The sequence below is a fragment of the Sturnus vulgaris genome, chromosome 2 (assembly GCF_052056855.1).
Source record: "Sturnus vulgaris isolate bStuVul1 chromosome 2, bStuVul1.hap1, whole genome shotgun sequence".
Taxonomy (NCBI): domain Eukaryota; kingdom Metazoa; phylum Chordata; class Aves; order Passeriformes; family Sturnidae; genus Sturnus; species Sturnus vulgaris.
The window spans coordinates 96,181,628-96,191,008 of record NC_142244.1 but is presented as its reverse complement, the minus strand read 5'-3'; positions in this window follow the sequence as shown (position 1 = coordinate 96,191,008).

Here is a 9,381-nt window from a genome sequence, read left to right as displayed (position 1 = left end):
GTCTTGAGTCCCTTTTGTAGAAATAAAGATGTGCACAGAGAAACTAAGTCTTTTCTAGGACTTCATTCTTGGGCCTGAATCTGCATGTCAGTCCATGTGCTGAATCATCCATCAAATGAAGGCAGTTGTAGGACACTGAATTTAAATCATAATTTCTTCCTTTATTTCCAGGTAATTATCTGCAAGTTGTGTTAAAGAAATCAATGACAAATTCACATTATTTCAAGGATGCAACACTTCATTAATTTTTTTTTCTTCAAAAGTCTTCATTCATTTTTCAGACCAAGCATACAAAGGCAATGTAGTTTGTTCTTTTCTGATTTGAGGAATGCTGGGAAATTAAGTGCTTGCTCATGATTTGAGAAGGTTTCTAAGTTTTTACTTGATCAATCAAAGCAGGTTCTGGATAATTTCCATGGAAAGGAAAACTACTCCTTGCTTTTGCTTTGTAAATGGAGAAGAAAGATTTGTTTGTCTTCTATTTGGAGAAGCAGAATAACAAGATGTCTTGTTACAATTGTGCAGATTGAAAATTACTGCAGTTGTAGATACATTTTTTTGCAATGGCCTTCATTGTGACCACATCCAGGACACTAGCAACTAATAACAAAAATGGATGTAGGAATATAGACCAGAAAAGCAATAAACAGTGAATTTAACAGGGTATTAATGTCTAGATCTGATAACATTCCTAAAACACTATTGAGTTCACTTTCATGTTTTAGTGATTATCTTCAAAAGCTCGTGAAATCCAATTGTGGTACAGGAAGATTGGGAAAAGAATACCAAAGCTGTCCTCATGTCCAAATGGAAGAAATGTGATTTATCTTTTATAAAGTGGGAAGATAGATGTTACAGAGAAGTTATGAGTAACTGCTTCTCAAATAGGAGAACATGTCAACTGAGCATGTCAACATGTCAGACCTGACTGAATCCAGCTTAGGTCTGGTGACTTCCCACATTCATTAATGGCTATCAGGTATAGAAAAGACATTTCAAAAATATGTAAATATTATTAAATTGAAAAATATTAAAGTACGTAGAACCAAATTGCAATTCTAAGTGATCTTTCCAGATGGGTGAAATGATTTGAAATAAAAAGTAATCATTCCCCCCACTAATAAATACAAATGTGAGACTTATATTCAAAAGGAAGACAATGAATACACATACAGTAAACAGTGAAGGAGGTGAAGGAAGTACAGGAGTTGCACAAGTTAACAATATGACATTCCAAACAAAACCTTACCACTTTGAATCTATTCAAGAGGGCTATGTGAATGAACATAATGGACATATTCTTTTTGCAGTCAGGTTCAAATACAAATAAATTGGGAAGAATCCAAGGAAGTGATTTAGAAAAGATAACCTAAAATGCTAGTTGAAATAAGATGAGCTTGTTCTACCTATGGAAAAAAAAGGCCAACTATCAAATACAACAGTAAAAAAACGTGTAGTCCTTATAGAAACAGTCAGAGGTTGGTTTTCAGGCTCGCTGAGGATAGTATGAGAAACTTACTCCAAGCAATCTCTAGGCTAGATACTAAGAAGGCTTTGTAACTTTAAGAATAGTTGAACAATGTATTATTTTTCTTGAGAAAATTTTGAAATTCCTATACTTGGAGATAGTGAAAAAAAATTCAGTCTGATATCTGCAACAGGTATTCAACATCCTTGTCCAAGAAACTGAGAAATCTTGGGGTTTCTTCATATTTACTGGAGGCTTATTACATTTATTTGGGGTTTCATTGCATTTCTATCTTTGCTAGATTTTCCTAATAATTAGATGCATTTGTAAAAGCAAAATTTGTTTGCTAGCTTTAGTCTGAGCTTGTGATTTTTATCTACATAGTCTTCATTATAATCTAGGGAGTTGTTAACCATTTAGTACATAACAGGTATGGGAATATGACAAATAGCTCCACTGTGACCACATCTTTATGGTGGAAATCTCGTGGAGAGATTTCTAGAAACAGCTATGTCATAGGATCTTTTTCTCATTCAAATAGTTTTGTTTACATCTCACACCACATCATTCAAAGGGTCGCTCAGAGCAGAAATAAGGAATTGCAAGGACTTTATGTACCTAGCCTGGGTTTTATTTAGCTGCATGTTTTCAAAAATGCATTTGCAATCTTTCAGTGCAGCCAGCTACCATGAAAATAGCCTAAAAGTTGTACAAGCATACATATAGCTTTTAATATAATTTCCTCTCTTTTATTGTTTGCAAATTGACCACAGCAGGTTTTGAATGATAAAAGGCAGTGTAAATCCTCATAGAGACCATTTAACACTCCATTAATCAGCCCTCAATCATGTCTTCTGAAAAAGATAAAACAGAAGCCACTGCGTACAGTGGGGAAGCACATGAAGTAGATTGTGGAAGATTATCATCCTGCAGAAGAAATAGCAGTTTGTTAGAGCTGTTGCAATTTCTTAATGTATAAAGTTAAAAATTTATTTGCCCCAAAGATGTGCATAATTTTTGCAGCTGTTTCTGTTGGCCTAATTAAAGATACTGTTTTGTTCCTGAAAACCTTTTCTTGCTGGTTCAGTCCAGTAACACCAGAACAGAACAGTTAGCAGAAATGCTAGTAGTTTTTGTAATTACCTGAGTTAGAATCTCACCTGCCATAAACCAGTTGAGCCTGGCTCAACAGGCACCCAAAACGTTCACCCATTCTGTCAGCATCCCCGCCTTTTTACTTGGAAGGAAGTTGAATTTCACAGATGATGTAATAGTGAGTCAAAGAGAGTGCAAGCAATAAAGAGACAGTGTAGTGCTAATTGAGGACACTCCTATTTTTCAAGAGTCTTTAGCACATGGGAAGTTCTGAGCCTCTGCTTACTCTTTTGAATAACCAAACTTCTTTTTGCCTGGGAACTAGACCTCTCATGTTTATGTCTTTCCCATATGCAAGACCCACTGCTACTCTTCATATAATATGAGAGTGATGCTTCTGACACATGGGGTAATACAATAAGAAAGATGCTATTGTGTTGGACTGTGAATGTTATGATATTGAACTGCAGCTGTGTACCACCTACTGAGCATTTCTTTGGATGTGGGAACCTCCACAAAGGGAAATGCATGTTGGCAGCAGTACTGCTGCTTCTTCCCTTCTCCATGACCCCATTCATCAAGCACAGCTGGCTGTTATATCAAAGAATTCACAGACCGGCCATGTCTGATGTGCCAGATCACTAAGTGGTTAGGAGGCATAAATACATGATGTCTCACAGCTGCCAGGACTGGAGATGGCAGCCAGCAGTGTGAGTCTTGACAAGTGACGGGTGAAATGACATGAGATGGATAGTCAGATTATAAAATTAAAAGAAGAAGTGGTGCTGTCACACCTAAGTACCTCCTGTGGTGCTCTGTATCATTCAAAGCACACCTGATATCATATGTATGTTCTATAACCCCTGAATTAACAACACATGCATGGCTTTCACTGTTACCTTTATTGCAGTGTTAGTTAAAAAAATGGATTTCAGGCTCTTACTCAAAAGTAGATTTTTTTCCTTGCTTCTACCACAAAGGGTCAGTGGATTAAGCTGCTGTACTTGCCTACTAAGAATTGTTCTGTGCCTTTATGAGTTTCTGAGGAATATTACAATAACAGACAAAATGAGGAACATTTTAATATAACCCTATTTACTAACCTGGGGAAAAAAGACTGGTAATCAGAGATAACAAATGCATGCAGCTCCTGTAAAGCTAGCAAACAAAACATCTCTCTGAAATCAATGGGAAAGCTCCAAATTCTCTAGACAAAGAACTCCTTAGCTGTTTCTTAACTGAACCAACTTTTTCAGTAAAGTGAGGCTGGGAACTGATAAGGGAATTAAAATTTTGAGTATTTTGAAAAAGCAAAGGAAAAGTATGGCAATTGGGACTTAATAAGTGATGCAAAGGGCCTTTCTTATATAAAAATTGATGTTAACATCGAATTGTATCCTTTTAGAAAGGTCAAGGTTGTTGGGTTTTTTACAGTGTGTAAAAAACCCATTACTATCCTATTCAGTTGCTTTTAAAAATTCTGCTAATATCTTGCTTGAAATCTGAGTAAAAAGTGTTACTAGGCAGTCCTAGTGACAATATTACAGTGCTGTTATTACAGCAAGTGTACAGAAACAAATATATGTAGTTATAAGAAAACTACAACAGACATACTACAGTCTTTGTGTTGTAAGCTGCAACACTGATAAAATTTACTTCTTTTCATCTTTAGGTGTCACATCTGTAACAAAACATGGGGGGCAGTGGGTATGTGAATAAGATTGTTTACAGTGCAAGGTGGCAAGATGGGGTTAGCTGATCTATTAGCATGCTGCCAAAAAAACCCCCAAACCTAAACTCATGCTCTCCTTCCATGTTTCAGCAGTAAATTTCCCCATGATCTACTTATGCCAGCTTTTTATTAATGTGTATTCTGTCTTCAGCCAGTTCAATTCATTAATTTGCTAAAAAAACTTATCAGGAGAGATGGGAGACACATGGAGTGTATAGTTTTATGCCTGGTCAGCAAGCTGAACTAGCTCATCCAGGTTACTAGTGAAAGGTCCATGAGCAAGAAAGTGAATATACAACAATCTGAAATGAAGTCTGGAAAAGCAGGATCACCTTCTTCATCAGCAGTAAATTGTTAAGCTTACCCTGACATTTAATTTGTCTTTGACCAATGGGTAACTGGGGAAAAAAACCCTCTTAGAGTATAAAAAGATGTTTCTCTCATACCTAAGCTGTTCAATATGCATGATTTTGTATAGCCTTGTGAATGTTTTCCTGAAGCATATGTGAGTGTACCTTCATAACTGCATGTAATGATGCTGACCAGCAGACTATCGTAGCTGGGGAGTTGTGACCCACATCACAACTAACCCGAGCAGGTGCAGACCTGTGCAGAGCCTGCAGTGCTGTGTGACACATACAGCATGGCCTTCAGACCCATCTTATGCTGCTCACATCCCTTGACTGTAAAATAAACTCGAGTAGTAATTAAAATAGAGAAGCCTGCAGGCAGCTCCCACTCAGTGCCGGTGATTACACTGCCTGAGTGGCCTTGCCTTTATCTCACAGTGTGAGTTCACACATGCATATCTTCATTGCTTGACAGTAGAAACGATGAGTAGAGCTGTTTACTTTTAAAAAATAGTTCAAATTACCAAACTGGGGCAACTCTAACATGGATGGGCTCTGCCCAGCATTCCTCATCCTGATTAAAGGCCTGCTTGGCACTGCACAAATCAGGGTATCCAGAACCTGAAGAGAATAAAGGTTATCGACACCACCCTCTCTTTATAGTGCTAGCTCTAATAAATCTTGATTTAAAATGCGCTTTACTGAGTGCCTTTCTTACTGCAATCATAATGCACCAGAACCTCCTGGTGCAATGCACAGTGTATTCTTCCTTCTCAATTGCATGATAGCTGTGTATTCTAATAGTCATTCTAGGAGAGAAGTCTTTTCATTATAAAAGGCAGTATTGGTAAGAAAGAGAAAACCCAGGCAAAATCTCTTATACAAAAATGTTTATTGTTTTTCACAAACTGTCTTAATTATGCGTTCTCCAGTCTGTAAAGGAGGAACTGTTTCAACTGAATTTTTAACTGCTTTCTAAGGCCAGAAGAATTTGCATAGAATTTTTGCTGTGTGCTGGACATCTCGAAGACTTGTCCTCAAACAGAATATGTCCTCAACTTTCTCATAACCTTGCACAACAAAAGGAACATTAATCTATTCCCTAGTCACCTCAGCACACTGACAGACAATTATGCTTAATAACGGCTATGAAGGCAATATAATGAAAAAAGCAAGTGTCTCATTCCTTTTCCCCTCATTAATGAACATTTTGTGTACCCTGGGAAGCACTGTAAGACACACACTTACAACAAAGGTCTCTTTGGCCCCATGAACTTATGCTATATGTCATGCTGTTCCATTAATCATAGTGTTTTGACTCCTATAAATGGATTCGTGCTGTGTCGAGAGAAAGACATGTAAAGGGTTAAAAGTAGAGGAGGCATGTGGCGACCCTCTGGATATATGACCCCACATCACCAAAATTATCTGCAAGAAAATGTTTGAGGAACTGAGTTTTGAGTTTTCTTTATTGTGCCTTTTTTTGGTATTTCAGAATTCACTTTGGAATGTATTTGGGATATGTTGTGCCAAGCCTTTAAAACAAAATATATCCTGTTACAGTTTTTTCTTACAATTTTCAGTTCCATTCTTAAACTGCTGGACAATGTTTAAGAGAATTCAGCATACCCAGTTCAACTTTTAGAAAAGAACTATTATTAAAATAAAAGTTCTGGTGATTCATTCAGCATGTCAGCGAGTCTGAGGGAAATTCCCAGCTCATAAAAAATAAAACAAATAAGAAACAGGCTGTTTTTGCATAATCACACAGAGCAAATGGTGACAGGCTTAATACTTGTGAGTTAAGGGAATCAGAAAAGTTGAGTTTTTTCTCTCTGATTAACCTCACATAAAGCATGGTAACACATGGATGTATAGCATTTGAAAATATAGGAAACAAAACTACTTGTTCATGGGAGACTCACTCATCAGACTGCCTTGAGCCGTTCCTCATTAGAGATTTCTTCATACAGGCTGATGTAGCCAATCAGCCAAATTCAATTACTGAAGACTAGAATTGTGCTTCCTGACATTGTATGGGATTCCACCAGACAGAGGAAAACACAAACTTGCAGTAATTAGAGATGTCAGACCACTCCTGAGTGCAAAATGCAGCTCAGAGGAATTTCTTCTACTGAATCATACACTGTCCTAGCTTTTCCCACCCTTCCTACGACCTGTAAAATGTAACTGTAGTTGATAAACATACATGTGCAGCAAGGTATTTATAGTTACAGGCTGAAATGTGAAATTTTGGTCTAGGTATGGGGAAACAAAATGGCTAAAGTCTGCTTCCCACTCGACAATGTCCAATTGGTTCGTGCCATCTCCCTGTTGCAGCTGTTCTGTGAATTTAAGTGCCCACGGAAAAAAATGTGAGTTGAGATGCTGTTATTTATGTCCAGTTTCTAATAGCCTGGGTCGTAGTGACTTACTCCAAAAGTAATCCTATGACATGCTGTTCATTGTGACCTGTCTGTATCATAATTTGGTTTCAGTCTTCACTTAGACCAAACAGCCAAATAAAAACCCCACGATTATACCATTGTATCAAGTTAATTAAAAATTAAGTGTAACATTTTGTACATGTATCCGTTTTCTCCAAAGGTGCAGATCCTTATATGTGTACATGTTTGTGTGTCTTTACTTCTGTCTTTAGCTGGATATGTGTGTGCATGCATATATTTTATGTTTGCATACGTATGTTCTCTTTGTGCTTATGTGTGTATCTGGATGTACATATATAAATTTTTGTTTAAGTACACTCTGGCCTTTCTCTATAAATAAAGGAGGAAAATAAATTGCAGGGATGCATGAAACAAATTGAGTGTGCTCTAATTTGTTTGGCCTGATAAGAAAAAAAACACATGCTTTTTCTTTACTACTGAATATGAAGTACTCTACTTCAGGAAGGAAATCTTAGATTTGAGGAAGACCAGCCAGTGGTCCAAAAGTCTGAAATACCACACTTAAGCTAGTTGAGGGAACATTTTTATGATTTTGGAAGTACCCAAATATTCCACCTCACTCGGAGGCTCAGTTATTGCTTTTCCTGGCAGGGGAGTATCTTCCAACTCATCTTTGGATAGCATTTTTTTACTCTTCTCAGCCAGCATGAGATGCTTTTGAAATTGATGACCCAGCTGCAGATGCTACAGTGAAACAGCAAATTTTGCGGTACTTTGATCGTATCAGGAAAACTCTCAGCTCTGGAAGTCTTTTATCTTATATTCTGCCAGCATGATCCAGAGAAGACACTAGCAGTAGCTAGCAATAACTAGCATCTGCTAATGGGATTTGAGTGAGATTTACAATGTAAATAAAAAATATAGATTTTTAAAAATTCCATCATGATTTTCCTTGGCTTAGTAATAACACAAATGAGCAGGGGGATTACACTACACATTTAAAAATACATATATTAAAATGCTATTGATGAAGCTTTTAATTTAATGTTTTCTTAGTCTTGCAACATTCTCTTAGAAGTTTTCAAGACTGCCAAAACCTATATCCAGCGCAGCAAGAGAGAAACAGTGTCTGCTGAACTCAAGCATGCTTGGATGGTGGTGGATATTTATACAACACTTCCTATTTAACCTTTCCCTCTACTTTTGTACTAATCTGCAAGACATGCTGCGAAAGATAATAAGCAAGATTACAAGATAAAACAGGCAAGACATGCAGAAGTTATCAAAAGAACTATTGCTGTTATAGGCAGGCTGATAGAGAACAGAGGCAAGTGAATGAATACTGCTTTGTTTCATGTTGGTATAATCCTTTTGACTTTGATGAGATTAGATAGTTAAAAATTTGGAAAGATTTTAGCCTGTGTTCGGCTCTGATACATGAACATAGCTCAATCCTCGGCAATGATCTCTCCATTGAAGAAAAATTAAGATGACAGAGAAACCTAAGGAACCTCAGATATCAGGTAGCAAGATATTTTTGGGGGGTTGATGGTTACTTTTTCTTATGATTATTATAGTATCAAGACTATCCTCCCAGCTTTTAGTTCAAGAAATGTATGAAGCAATCATTAAGTTTGGCACCGATTTTCAAATCACAGGACAGCAGCTGGCAAGTTTTTGTGTAAGAACAGTAAATTAAAAACAAGTACTGAAAATTTTGGAAAGAATTCCAAGAAATAGAGAACTTAACATAGAAGATGGACAAGAATAGCTACAGAAACCACTGGATTGTTTAAATCAAGTTAAACGTTGAAAGATTTATTAGCACAGTAGTTTGAAAGTGAACTGTCCAAACAGCCTGTTCTTGCCAGTGTCTGATTATTTTACTTCATGTGTTCATTAGATTAGAATAATACTCAGACAGATTAGAACAATACTCAGACACTGAGTCTTATTTCTACATTAGCTGCATGAAGAGTCTGAAAGGGTTTAAATAGAAACCATCAGCTAAGTAATCCTGCAACTGCGACCTTTTCATTTTTGGAAGTGCAGGGGTGGGGTATTGTGTTATAGGCATAGCAAGTAGTAATGTCTAAATTAAGACTGTCTAACTCAATGGAAACATGAAAAGCTTCAGCTTGCAGATATTTATAACTTGGTTTAACTAATTGCTGAATTTAAATTTTCCATGCTTGTCCTTTGCTTATGATTCAGGATTTATGGTGTGTTCCGTTTTTTGTATTTTTTTCTTTGTAATTCTTAAAGGGTATTGCTGAAAAAGGGTAATTTTTTTCCAAAAATGAAATTAAGGAAAAATTTTCCACCAAT